Source organism: Gracilinanus agilis, chromosome 1 (assembly GCF_016433145.1).
Source record: "Gracilinanus agilis isolate LMUSP501 chromosome 1, AgileGrace, whole genome shotgun sequence".
In the NCBI taxonomy this organism is placed as follows: domain Eukaryota; kingdom Metazoa; phylum Chordata; class Mammalia; order Didelphimorphia; family Didelphidae; genus Gracilinanus; species Gracilinanus agilis.
Genome location: NC_058130.1, coordinates 496,904,371 through 496,919,080, shown reverse-complemented (window position 1 = coordinate 496,919,080; position 14,710 = coordinate 496,904,371).

The window sequence follows — 14,710 nt, the reverse complement described above, 5'->3', positions numbered from 1 at the left end:
AAGTTCAATCAGTTATACTGCAAAGTTCATGCTGGATCTTCTGATGCTGTGGAGGTTTTCTTTGGGCATCTTCATGGTGCCTTCTTCAAACAATTCATCTTCTAGATTGAAAGAGTTATCAAGCTCTCTTTCCTGAAATGTTTCTTTCTCAAAAGATTTTACAATCCCTGTGGTAGTTATACAAACCCCCCTGAAATCCCCCCTGAAGGAGGGTGTTGACCAATTTGGGATACATGACTGAGTTATGGGATATAGTCAATCAGTTTGAATAGAAGCTGCTCTCTTTACATGTGAGCAATGAATCCAAGAGTCTTTTTCTCCAATTTTTATAGCTGTTGGGAGTAGTTAATAGTACTTGAAATGGACCTTCCCAGGAAGGGTGAGTTGCTCCAGTACATTGGAAGTTCCTTATGTTTACCTTGTCTCCTGGGTTTAGGTCATGAAGTGAAAAGTCTATAGGTCCTGCTTGTACTGCAGCTCCAGATTCATGGAGTTCACACAATTTGTTCTGCAATTCTTGTATATATGTAGCAATAGAAGTATTTTCCCTTAATAATGATGTATATGCAGGAGAAAAAGGTTTAGCTTGTATAGGAGGGTGTCCAAAAAGCATCTCAAATGGTGAGATGTGTAGATCTCCTCTAGGCCTGCTGTGGAGATAAAATAAAGGTAGGAGGAGAGCTTCAGGCCATTTTAGATGTGTTTCAATGCATAGTTTGCCAATCATAGTTTTGAGTTCTCTTTTCATTCTTTCAATTTGGCCTGAGCTCTGGGGATGATATAGTACATGGAATTTGGGAGTTATCCCCAAACAGGAATAAACCTGAGATAAAACTGAATTGGTAAAATGACTTCCCCTGTTTGAAACAATACATGCAGGCAAGCCAAAAAGAGGAATAATCTCTTTTAAGAGTACCTTGGCAACAAAAGCAGCTGTGGCTTGGGCAGTAGGAAATGCTTCTGGCCATCTGGTCAGCTGATCTACTATGATGAAACAAAATTTATAATGTTGAGCTTTTGGCATTGTAATAAAATCTATTTGTAGATGTTCAAAAGGTATGTAAGCCAAGGGGAGCCCATCAAATGATTTTCCACAAAAGGCATATTGGTTATATGCTTGGCAGGTGGGGCAGGCTATACACACTTTAGAGGCTATAGCAGTTATACCAGGGGCTATCCATACTCTTTTTTTAAAACCCTTAACTTCTGTATATTGGCTCACAGGTGGAAGAGTAGTAAGGGTGGGTAATGGGGGTCAAGTGACTTGCCCAGGGTCACACAGCTGGGAAGTGTCTGAGGCCAGATTTGAACCTAGGACCTCCCATCTCTAGGCCTGACTCTCAATCTACTGAGCTACCCAGCTGCCCCTATCCATACTCTTTTAACAGAGTCTACAATGCATTGGGTGCCAAAGCGACTGTTTTTATGCATGGATTGGCATATTTGGTGATAAAAACTTCTAGGGAGCAGGGGTTTTCCTTCAGATGACACCCATACTCCTTTTAATCTGTTTAACCTTAAATTTTTGCTTCCATTTTTCCACTACCTTTTCATTATATGAAAATGATAAATCTGATTCATTATTTGTTGTCAAAGTTAAAATTAATTCAGGTCCTTCTACAGCTGCTAGTTTTGTAGTGGTATCTGTTCGGTCATTTCCCCTAGAGACAGGGTGTGATATTGGAAATTTGAGCATCCTTGAACTAATTTTGAGGTCCCTGATCTAAACTTCCTGTGGACATTTAGGGCTCTTTCAAACTACATTTCCCATGATCCAACTGGCTTCCTGTCTTATGCGGTGATGTAAGACAGTTATGTAATAATGTAAACAGAAGGATAAATAGTGAGCACCTTGGTTGGTACTTCCTCTTTTCTGCCTTGGGAGCAGGACCCAGGATGGGAGGAGGAGGAGGCAACAGGGCACAACTTTCTTTCATTTTTTTTTGTTAAGAAAAATTTTTCCATGGTTAAATGATTCATGTTCTTGCTCTTTCTCCCCACAAACCCCCACCTCCTGTAGCCAAATCATATTTCCACTGGTTTCTTCATGTGTCATCAATCAAGACCTATTTCCATATTATTGATAATTGTTCTAGGGTGGTCATTAAGAGGCTACATCCCAAATCATGTCCTCATCAACCCATGTGTTCAAGCAGCTGTTTTTCTTTTGTGTTTCCACTCCTGTAGTTCTTCCTCTGCATGTGGGTAGCATTCTTTTCCACAAATCCCTCAGAATCATTGCATTGCTGCTAGTACAGAAGTCCATTACATTCGATTTTACCACAGTGTTTCAGTCTCTGTGTATAATGTTCTCCTTTCACTCTGCATCAATTCCTGGAGGTCATTCCAGTTCACATGGAATTCCTCCAGTTTATTATTCCTTTGAGCACAATAGTATTCCATCACCAGCAGATACCACAATTTGTTCAGCCATTCCCAATTGATGGGCATACCTTTGTTTTCCAGTTTTTTGCCACCACAAAGAGTACAGCTATAAATATTTTTGTACATGTCTTTTCCCCTATGATCTCTTTGGGGTATAAACAAAGCAATTATATGGTTGGATCAAAGGGCAGGCATTCTTTTAATACTCTTTGGGAATAGTTCCAAGTTGCCATCCAGAATGGTTGGATCAATTCACAACTCCACCAGCAGTGCATTAATGTCCCGATTTTGCCACACCCCCTCCAACATTCATTACTCTACCCTGCTGTCATTTTAGCCAGTCTGCTGGGTGTGAGGTGATACCTCAGAGTTGTTTTGATTTGCATTTCTCTAATTATTAGAGATATAGAACACTTTCTCATGTGCTTATTGATACTTTTGATTTCTTTATCTGAAAATTGCCTACTCATGTCCTTTGCCCATTAGTCTATTGGAGAATGGCTTGATTTTTTGTACAATTGATTTAGCTACTGGTATATTTGAGTAATTAGACTTTTGTCAGAGTTTTTTTGTTATAAAGATTTTTTCCTAGTTTGTTATTTCCCTTCTGATTTTAGTTGCATCATTTTGTTTGTATAAAACCTTTTTAATTTGATGTAATCAACATTATTTACTTTACATTTTGTAATTTTTTCTAACTCTTGCTTGGTTTTAAAATCTTTCCTTTCCCAGAGATCTGACAAGTATACTATTCTGTGTTTGCCTAATTTTCTTATAGTTTCCTTCTCTATATTCAAGTCATTCACCCACTCTGAATTTTTCTTGGTGTAGGGTGTGAGATGTTGATCTAAACCTAATCTCTCCCATACTGTTTTCCAGTTTTTCCCAGCAGTTTTTGTGAAATAGTGGATTTTTGTCCCAAAAATTGGGCTCTTTGCGTTTATCATATACTGTCTTGCTGATGTCACATACCCCAAGTCTATTCCACTGATCCTCCCTTCTGTCTCTTAGCCAGTACCATATTGTTTTGATGACCACTGCTTTATAGTACAATTAATATCTGGTACTGCTAGGCCACTTTCCTTCACATTTTTTTTTCATTATTTCCCTTGATATTCTTGATCTTTTGTTCTTCCAAATGAACTTTGTTATAATTTTTTCTAATTCTGTAAAAAGGCATCTTGGTAGTTTGATAGGTATGGCACTAAATAGGCAAATTAATTTGGTTAAAATGGTCATTTTTATTATGTAGGTAGCTGGTCCTACCCATGAGCACTCAATGTTTTTCCAATTGCTTAGATTTAGTTTTAATTGTTTGGAAAGTGTTTTGTAGTTGCATTCGTATAATTCCTATGTTTGTTTTGGTAGATAGATTCCTAAGTATTTTATATTGTCTAGGGTGATTTTAAATGGTGTTTCTCTTTCTGACTCTTGATGCTATGATGTGTTGGAAATATATAGAAATGCTGATGATTTATGTGCTTTTATTTTGTATCCTGCAACTTTGCTAAAGTTGTTGATTATTTTTATTAGCTTTTTAGTTGATTCTCTAGGATTTTTTAAGTAGACCATCATATTATCTGCAAAGAGTGATAGCTTATGCTCCTCATTGCCTATTTTAATACCTTCAATTTCTTTTTCTTCTCTAATTGCTACTGCTAGTGTTTCTAGTACAATGTTAAATAATAGAGGTGATAATGGGCATCTTTGTTTCACACCTGATCTTATTGGGAAGGCTTCTAATTTATCCCCATTGCATATGATGCTTGTTGATGGTTTTAGGTATATACTGTTTATTGTTTTTAGGAAAGGACCTTCTATTCCTATACTTTCTAGTGTTTTCAATAGCAATGGGAGTTATATTATTAGGTATTATTAGGAATGAGTGTTGTTTATTAGGATGTAATTACCTTCCCTATCTCTTTTAACCAGATCTATTTTTACTTTGGCTCTGTCGGAAATCATAATTGCAGCTCCTGCCTTCTTTTTCTCAGTTGAAGCCCAACAGATTTTGCTCCATCCTTTCGTTTTTACTCTATGTATGTCTGCCGGTCTCATGTGCGTTTCTTGTAGACAACATATGGTAGGATTTTGGTTTCTCATCCACTCTGCTATTTGCTTCTGTTTTATGGGCGAGTTCATCCCATTCACAGTCAGAGTTATAATTATCAACTGTGTATCCCCAGACATTTTGATTCTCTCTCCTTGTCTTGCCCTTTCTTCTTTCACTATTTCCTTCTATACCAGTGTTTTGTTTTTAATCAGTTACCCTAATCCTCTCCCTTATTGTACTTCCCTTTCTCCCCTCTCCCTTCTTATTCCCCTCTTATTCTTCTTTAGGATCAGTTTAAGCTATCCCTGCCCCCCACCCCCACCCCCTACCCTCTCCCTTCTTAGAGTTCCTTCCCTCTGAACCAGTCCTTTTGTTACCCTTCTACTTCTCTATAGGGCACAAATCAATTCTCTGCCCCAAATGGATCTGATTGTTCTTCCTTCTTTTTTTTTTTTTTTAAACCCTTACCTTCCATTTTGGTGTCAGTACTGTGTATTAACTCCAAGGCAGAAGAGTGGTAAGGGTAGGCAATGGGGGTCCAGTGACTTGTCCAGGGTCACAAAGCTGTGAAGTGTCTGAGGCCAGATTTGAACCTAGGACCTCCCATCTCTAGGCCTGGCTCTCAATCACTGAGCTACCCAGCTGCTCCCTGTTCTTCCTTCTTTAAGTTGATTTCAATTAACTCAAGTATTAAATATTTCCTCTCTCCAACCTCTTTACCCTTCCAGGGTATTGTTATTCTTCCCTGTTTGCCCCATGTGCTTCTTTATGGAATATAAATTTAATCCATTTTGTTTTCCCATTTTTCTTAATATTCCCTTCTTTTTTTCCCTCTAGTTTTGTATATATTTATACATACATACATATATGTATAAATATTTCTTGACATTTCCTCCTATTAAGTCTGTCATGTTCCTTCTATGTCAACTTCTTCTAGTTACCCTGTTGATAATAACAATTTTAATATTTGCCAATATCTTCTTTTCTTCTAGAGATACAAATTGATTGAACTTGTTGGGTCCCTTAAAGAAAAGTTTTGTTTTTTTTTCTGGAGAGAGGGCCTTGCTGGAGCTGGACTCAGGGAGTTGAACACAGGCACCTTGGAGGTGACTGGAGGAGAAAGCCAGAGAAACACAGCAAAAACGCTCAGAAGATGGTGGCTTAGATGGAGCCAAACCTCAGACCACCTGACTTTATCACACCAAGATAGAGAACAAAGGGATTCAAGAGGAAAGAAATCCAGGTCAAACAGCAGAACAGAGCAGGGGGACTCTACTGCTAGATAGCTCAGCGAAAACACTTCATCTTGTCCCCCCACTTCTTTTTTTTTCCCTCTCAAGGTTTTAGACTCAGGGCACATCAAGACACACAGACTAATCCAATCAATACAGGCTTAATGACATCAATTGGACAGACAAAAAGTCTTCATAGGGCAGGGAAACTCCAACACCCCTCCCTCATACACTGCAGAGAAAGTAACTACAAACCTCCATTGCCAGCTGAGGGAAGATCTTTTATCAAAGCTTATTAAATCCATCTGCTTAAACTAGCAGAATAGAAAAGGAAAAAATGAGTAAACAACATAAAAAGAGAAAAGAAATGACAATTGACAGCTTCTTTCAAGGAAGTGAAAAGAGAGCAAATAAAATAGAAGAAGAGGAAGAAGCTCCAGCTAATTGGACAGAGGCTTTGGCAGATCTCAAAATTCAATTAACTCAAGAACTTCAGGAACTCAAAAAGCAATCAAGAGAGGCTGAAGACAATTTGAAAAAGGAAATACATAAACTAAAACAAGAAAATAAAGTCTTAAAAGCCAGAATTGACCAGCTTGAAAATGAAGGAAAGAAGGCAAAAGATGATCTACAAAGAAAATCAGGCCAGAAGGAGAAAGATGATCAAAAAGCCAGGGATGAAATTCAGGGCTTGACTTTCAGACTGACTCTTAACAGGCACGTGGCTTTATTTTTCTTATGGATACCAATAAATCCTTTAAAACCATAATATTTTAAAATCTATCCTTTTGTATCCATTTTATTTCTTACATTAATGGCAACCACTTGAAGGTTGGAAACGTAACTCAGTTTTTCAGATAGCATAACAAGCCATGCTTCTGCCATGATTTTTTTACCCTGACCCCTCAGGCAGAACTCCAAGAGCATTCCAAATCCTCTGCGGAGCTGTGGACCTGCTCTTGCCCTTTTTGTGCTTTTCTTTTTGGCCACTTTGCTCAGTTCTTTTGAGTGACTTTTTGAAAGGGAAAAGTCATTTTTCCAGAAGCCTATTCCTGCCTGCCCTTTCTTACATTCCTGCTCCCCATGGCCTTGGATCCAGCTGTTTCAGGCAGCCCCTGCCCTGCCTCCCCTTTCCTGGGTGGAATCTGTTTCTGACCTCGCCTGAGTGCTGATCCCAGATCCTAGCTGATGTTCCTGATTCTGACTCCCAATCCTCTCAGATGCAGGATGCCTGACCTCAGCCTAAACTCCAGCTGCTCTTACCTCCCCCCCTGCCCTCTCCCCCCCATGGCTGAACTCCAGCTGAGGTGCCTGGAGCTGCTGCTGCCTCCACTTGAAACTTGGGAATTATAAAACCCCTTCTTTCTCATTGTGCATACCAGAGAATTTCCCAGGTGTGTTTGAAGGGAGCTTCTATTCCCATGAGCCCCTCCACATGGTTTTGTCAAATCTGATCTAGCCATTTGTCTACTCCCCCCCCACCCTACCCCCATGAGCCTGCTCCTCGTGGGTTTCCCAGCCAGCACCTCTTTTAGTCCTTACCCCAGGCTTTTCCAGTCCTTACCACAGTTGGCTTCCATGCTCTGCCTTTGGGTTAGCAAGTGGGCCCTAGCATACCCCAGTTCTGGGATGCTTTTTTGATTCTTACCATTCCTTGTGATTATCTTGCCTGAGACTCAGGGGAGAGAGTCACCCTGCTACGCATGCTGGCCATTTGGGCCAAGGGAACTTAAATGGAATTTTTAAAACTCTGGAGGTAAAATTAGCAAGCCTCCTCAGACTCCATGGTTTTTTGAAAGTCTCTGTGTCTTTTTGTATTTTGCTGATTGTTTGTTTTATGATTTAATTTTGCTGTTTTAAGTTCATATATTAATCTGATCAATATCTTTTTGTTATACTAAATCATTTAAAGCTAATTTTTGGCTGCTAGATAAAAATTCTGTTTGTAATTTTATTGTAACTCCTTAATAGTGAACACATTTATTCTGACTGGTAGAAAGGTTTTTTAAACTAACTGCTTGTAATTTGTCATTCACTTATATTATTGTATTTCCTGATTTCTTTAAGGTTTAAAATTTTTTTTAAGTTTAACTGTATTAAGCTTAACTGATATCTATTCTGTTATATGATTTTTATCTGTACCATTTACCTATAATTTTACTAAACAACATATCATTGTAAAAAGACCATGAACATCTTAAACACATTTTTTTTAAGTTGTAAAAGCCCATAAATCCTATGTATACTGAATTTGTCATCTCAACTATAGGTTCACATATTGCCTCAACAGTTTTTATTCTATGTTGACAATTGTATACAACCTTGAAGATTATGTAATTCCTTAAGAATTTATATTGTATTTTTATAAGAGGTCTTAAAAATTGACTTTAGGATTTTATAGTAACTTCTGATGAATGATAGGTTTATATATATATATATATATATATATATATGTATATTATAAAGAATATTGTCTTAAAAAGGCAGAGAAAACAAATTGAAGTTTCCTACCCAAACTTTTTATATATTACACAGGAAGGCAAAAAGAGCTCCTGTATGCTTGATATTTTAACTCTTTATTTTAATTTACTTTATCATCAGAAGGAGCTAGAATTCCTGGTGATATTTTATACCCAGAAGGTTTTTTTTTTTAATCATATTTTTTTAGGCTCTGCCCCACAATTGGGATGGATGCAATAATAGATTTTGTTAAACATATCTCAGCTAAGGTTGAATGATTTGCTATACCTGTTGAATTTGTGACAAGTATACAATTTTAAAATAAAAGTATACATGTAAACATCACAGCTAGTGGTTATAATAATGGGTTCATTTGCTATTGCCTTTAAATGTATTATTGTAATTTTGGAAAATTTTGGTACTTTATTTAAATTGCATTATAAATTTCTGCTATTTTATGAAAGCCATTTACACTCACAGGAGCTCATGGAAAAGTTTAACAAGAAATGGATCTCATTTTGGGGTGAAAAGCCGTTCACTAATTCTAAATTATATATATATATATATATATATATATATATATATATATATTTTAAACATTCTTTTCCCTTCTACATACAATACGGTATTTGAGATTTTTTCCTCTCATTTTTGTATTTGACATTGTATTTTTTTCCCTAAATTTTTATTTTCTTATTGCTTTTTAAAAATTTTTAGTAGAATAATTGACTCTTTTCCCTTTTTCTCATTTTTTGTACTTAAAGTACAAAGTAATCAATATTAATCGTTTTTGATTTTACAGTAATATAATTTTAATGTAAATATATAAATCCTGTAATATTAATGCATACCCCAAAAGCCTTAGACTATGGTAACTCGTCAATTATTGGTAAATATTATGGGACTGTGATTAATGATTCTGTCTGATTCCAGGAGAAGGGAACAAAAGAGCCTCAAGGTCAAGGAGACCACACAGTCCCAAATGGGATTGGTGAGAAACTGCACAGTTCCTAGCAGCAAAAGGTCAAAGAAGACCATACCAATCCAGGTAGGATTGACAAAACTTTCTCATGCCAATATTGAAGGACTTAACCTTATTGTCTGGGGTTGCAGCTTTTTCTGACATATGTTAGAGGCCAGACTTCCCTGAGCTTCAGCCTAGTCAAGTACAAAAGGTTGGCTATCATCCTGGCTCACCCTATTCCTAAGAAATTCAGGCAAATCAAACCAGGGAAAGACACTTCCCTTGCACACAAATTTGGTCCTTTTCTTTTATAAGTGTGGCAACTTTCTGTAGTCATGGCTACTGAATGGGTAATTGCAAAATTGCTTAAATCACTTTAATTGGGCCTTGATTCAAGGACTTGTTATGCTTATTTTTCCTTACATTTTTTCACATGGGACTTTGATATTTTGCATTTCATTCACAAGTTGTTTTTTCTCTTTTATTTGGATTTTTTATTTTTTTAAATTTCTTTTGCCAATTGACTCATAGAACCCCATAACTCAGCCATGTATCCTTAGCTGATCTGGGTGTTGGCCTTAACCCTCTTCAGGGGAGAATGTGTTATTAATTCTCCTCAGGGGTGTGTGTATATTTTATAATCAGAATGTCTGTATTATAATCTATAATGTAAAATTTAAATTCTTTTGAGAGTAATTTCAGGGGCATGTAAATACCCTTATTTTTATCACCAAAACAGTGTTGAGGCTGCCATTTGTCCACTTAAAATTGGAGGTGGATGCAAGAAGTGACAAAATATGCTATCTTTTAAATATGATTGTAACTTCCTCTGGAGGCAGTTGGCACTTTGAACTTGGTGTTGAAGGATCTCTGGGGAGACCTCAGACTGTTTCCCTTTGAATTGTCATGTGGATAAATTAGGCTGACTCTTTTTCTTCCCTTGGCATTTCTGGAGGCTCTTGCCTCAAGGAGGCCACTCTTCTCTGAGGAGGCTTTGTGGCTAGAAGTCTTTTAAATTCACCTCTGTGCCCTTCTGCTGGGGCCTTTAAATTCCTACCTGGTTCGGGACTCTGACCTGGGCCAGAGTTTCTCCCTCTAAACTTCCTGTGGACATTTAGGGCTCTTTCAAACTACATTTCCCATGATCCAACTGGCTTCCTGTCTTACGTGGTGATGTAAGACAGTTATGTAATAATGTAAACAGAAGGATAAATAGTGAGTGCCTTGGTTGGTACTTCTTCTTTTCTGCCTTGGGAGCAGGAGCCAGGATGGGAGGAGGAGGCAACAGGAAGCAACTTTCAAACTGATTCAACAGAAACTTGGCTTTATTTTTCTAATGGATACCAATAAATTCTTTAAAACCATAATATTTTTAAATCTATCCTTTTATATCCATTTTATTTCTTACAAGGGTCAGTTCCACCTGTATGGGCAGAGCAATGAACTACAGCTAGGGCTTTAGGTAGCTGGAGAGCAGAAAGGGCTTCATTAATAATTTCTAATAATTTCTGCATTTGCTATAGTTTTTTCAGCTGAGGATAAAAATTCTCTCTGAAGATCTGGGTTGTCTAAAGGAGTGTCCAAGAGATTATCATGAGGCTTTTTAGCCATGGACATTAAAATATCACAACAACATAATGGTTCTCCTGAAACTGACAAATTGGGAAGTGAGGTGGCAGGGTTAAAAGTTGTACAAGGTTTTAAATTGATATTTTCATTGCTTAATAAAGTTATTCCATATCTTGTGAATCTTTGATCTGAGAATTCCTGTGTTCTATGTCTGAGCAACAATGCTTTTACTTTGTGTGGGCACATAACAGTTAATGGGCATACCAATACCAATTCAGCTGCCTTAGTTACTAATAAAGCTGTGGCAGCTATGCCTCTAAGGCATAGTGGTGCTCCTGAAGCTACTGGGTCTAGCTGGGCTGAATAGTAAGCAACCGGACACTGAACCAGTCCTAAACTTCGGGTTAAAACACCTGAAGCCACCCCTTTTCATTCATGTATGTATAAAGTGAATACTTTATTGTAATCTGTGATACCTAGAGCAGGGTCAGACAAGATAGCCTGTTTTAAATCTGACAGAGCTGACAGGTATTCTGGTTCTAATCTTAGCGGTTCAGTGACTGAATCTTTTGTTAGTGTTGTAAAGGGTTTAGTGATTTCCCCAGAGCAAGGGATCTGTTGTCTACAAAAACCTATTGCTCCTAAGATTGCTCTTAACTGTTTCTTAGTAGTGGGAACCCTTAATTTTTTAATATCTTAAATGTGTTTAGGAGAAACAGAATGGGAACCAGCAGTTAAAATGAACCCTAAATATTCCACTTTGGGGATACACCATTGAACCTTTGCCTTTGAGACCTTGTGGAATTCTAATAGAAGATGTTTGTTATCTTCTTGGTATGATGCTGCATTTGGTGAAACCAAGAGCAAATCATCCACATATTTAATTAAGTGACTAAGTTTAAATTGAATATTATCTGTATTTTGGGCCAAAATTTGTGTACTACTTTGCCTTCAAGGTCCTATAAAAAAGTTTTGAATATAGTCATACCCTTATCACAAACATAATAGTTATAATTGAAGGGTTTGAGAACAAGAAACATTAAAATAAAAATTGGAACTGCTTTGCAGTTATGAATAACAGTGTATTTTGGGAATATTTCTCATCTAGATGATTGCTTTACAATAGCTATCCCCCTGAAGAGTATATTTTTCTTTAAAAAATTAATGTTTGAAATCTTTTGTTTTTGCACTATCTTTGTTGTCCCAACTCTCTCACCTAGAGAGCCAGTCATTATAACAAAGAAAAAAATAGCTCTTTAGCAAGATTGATAGTATATGTAGTATTCCATAACCTTAGTCCCAACTTCTGTAAAGAATGGATGGAAGACAGGGTTAAGTTTGGCCATTATAATTACATAGCATTTTTTTAAATTTTATTTATCTTTCCTACATTGCTGTCTTTATATAAATTATTTTATCATTTTTTCTTCTTTCACTTTGCATTAGTTCCTTTCTTGTCCTATATTTCATGATCATGGCTTCTTAGAGCACAATAATTTTCCATCACATTCTCATCTTCTTGGAATACTATTGCACTCAAAGAAATAAAGAACTGGAGGAATTCCATGTGAACTGCAATGACCTCCAGGAATTGATGCAGAGTGAAAGGAGCAGAACCAGGAGAACATTATACACAGAGGCTGATACACTGTGGTACAATCGAATATAATGGACTTCTGTACTAGCAGCAATGCAAGAATCCAGAGCAAGGCTGAGGGACTTATGAGAAAGAAAACTAGCCACATTCAGAGGAAGAACTGTGGGAGGAGAAATACAGAGGAAAAACAACTGCTCAAACACATGGGCTGATGGGGAATTTATTGGGGATGAAGACATTAAACAATAACTCTAGTCCAACTATTAATATGGAATTAGGTCTTAATCAATGATACATGTAAAACCCAGTGGAATTGTGCGTCAGCTAAGAGGGATTGGGGGGGTTTGGGGAGAGGGAAAGAACATGAAACATGTAACTATGGGAAAATATTAAAAATAAAAATATAATTAAAAATTCTCATCTCTTTGGGGATAGGCTTGATCATTATAATTGTATGGATTTTTTTTTTGTACAGATGCAATTGTTCAGATATTTTTTTCTTTTTTCCATTTATATTATAGTTGTATGTGTTGTTTTTCTGGATCTGTTTATATTTTTAGTTGTTATACTTCTCTGAATTCTTCATATTCATTGTTTCTCTTGGTGTAATAATATTACATTAGGTTCATATATCACAATTTTGTTTATCCATTCCCCAAATGGCAAGCAGGAGATTACATTCTATCTGGAAAGGGAAAATATACAAATATAAATGTATATTAATAAATACAAAGTAATTTGCTGAGTAAGGTGGGTCAGTATGGGAGGAAATTAGGAAAGGCTTAATATAAGAGTTAGAACTTGAGCTGAACTTTAAAAGAAACTAGGGATTCAAAGAGGTAACAGAGGGTACAGACAGTTCTTGCTTTATGCAAATTTGACTCCCTGGCAACCCCATGACAAGGGTTCTCCATTTCTGCTGCTAGGGCACAGAGCCATGGAGTTCAGGGTAGGAATGGAAAGGAAAGTGACTTTCAGGTTCACTTATATTAAGGGAGAACAAGCTCTACATTCCAGTTACTGAGGAAAGTCTGTGTAGAGCAATATGAAGGAACAGCAAGAAGATCCATTTGTCAGGATTGTAGTATTTGGTGAAAGAGGAGCTAATATATGATGCAATTGGGACTGGCCCATGTGTAGAGCACTTCTGAAGGGCTCATCACATGCAGAAGAGCAAGGGAGTTAGCTTTAAGGAGAGTTGTAATGACATGTAATAGATTTTTAAATTTAATATTTGTTCCAGAAATAGAAATAGAATATTAGAAGTGCATTGGAGAGACTATGGAGCATATGTAGATATTCTCTATTGGTTCTAGATGGCTAACTGTGTAGTGAATAGGAGACTCCTTGGCTATAGGGGCATTCAAAAAGGACTAGTGATGAGCCATAGGTATCAGGTTATAAAACCCCATTGCTATGATGCCAGTATACCTAGATACTTGTTCTCCTGACCTTTGAAACTCAGAAGGTTAAAGGTCCTAATCCTTTTACCTAAAACAGAAAAGAATTAACATGAAGGCAGGTCAAGAATCCAAGAATATATTTAAAGGCCACTTTTTAACCTTGGAGGAATGAGGATGCAAGACTTTTCTCACTAGACATTGCCAGTGAAGGATAGTCCAAGAAATCCACTGAAAGTGCAACCAAAAAGAAAAATCATGAGGGCTCTTATAGGTAGTTCTTCTTGAATGACTCTATAGCCAATCAAAGAGTTTCTCATTATGAACTACATAGTTAGCTGATCAGGGCCAGTTATAGAATATATACACAAGTCTCACCTTGTCTCTAAAACATTTTCATTACATATATCTTGACTTTCCTGTGTTAAAGAGAGTTTTCCTAATCTCTCCCTCTGTCTCTTTAAGAGGCAAGGGAGCAGAAAAGATTTCTCAGTAAGAGGCTTTAACTGACAGACTTCTGTATCAGAGACCTGAAGTTTCCATTGCCTAGGAGATAAAAAGGGATATATGAGCACCTTTGAGAGTTTAAAAGGCTCTTTTGTCTTTGGAATCCTAGAGATCAGAGAGTCAGTCTATCTCTGTTTCAGTCAGACTGACAGTTTATTACTGACAGTTGGGATAGAGAAACTGAGCTAAGGAGGTGGTAGAAGATGAAGGTTTATTGATTAGGTTGGGTAGTTAGGTAGCTAGTTATCGAATATAATTTAGATAGACAGTGTAGAGAAGTTGGGCCTGAGCCTGGCTCAGGCAGAAGAACCTGCCCCTGTCGGCAGTTAGAACAGGGTTTCTAAGAAAATTTTAGTTAGGATTGGGATCTTAGGTATAGTTTTAAGATATCAGAGGAATAATCTCACCTGCTTCCTTCCTATTTCCTATATGAAGTTCTTTAGAAATAAACTAGGTGCTTTTGCATGTATAGTTGGAAAATCTTAAACCCCTAAAGACTGCATTGCCCTGAATTCCTTTCTGTATTACCTATAATGCTTTTCC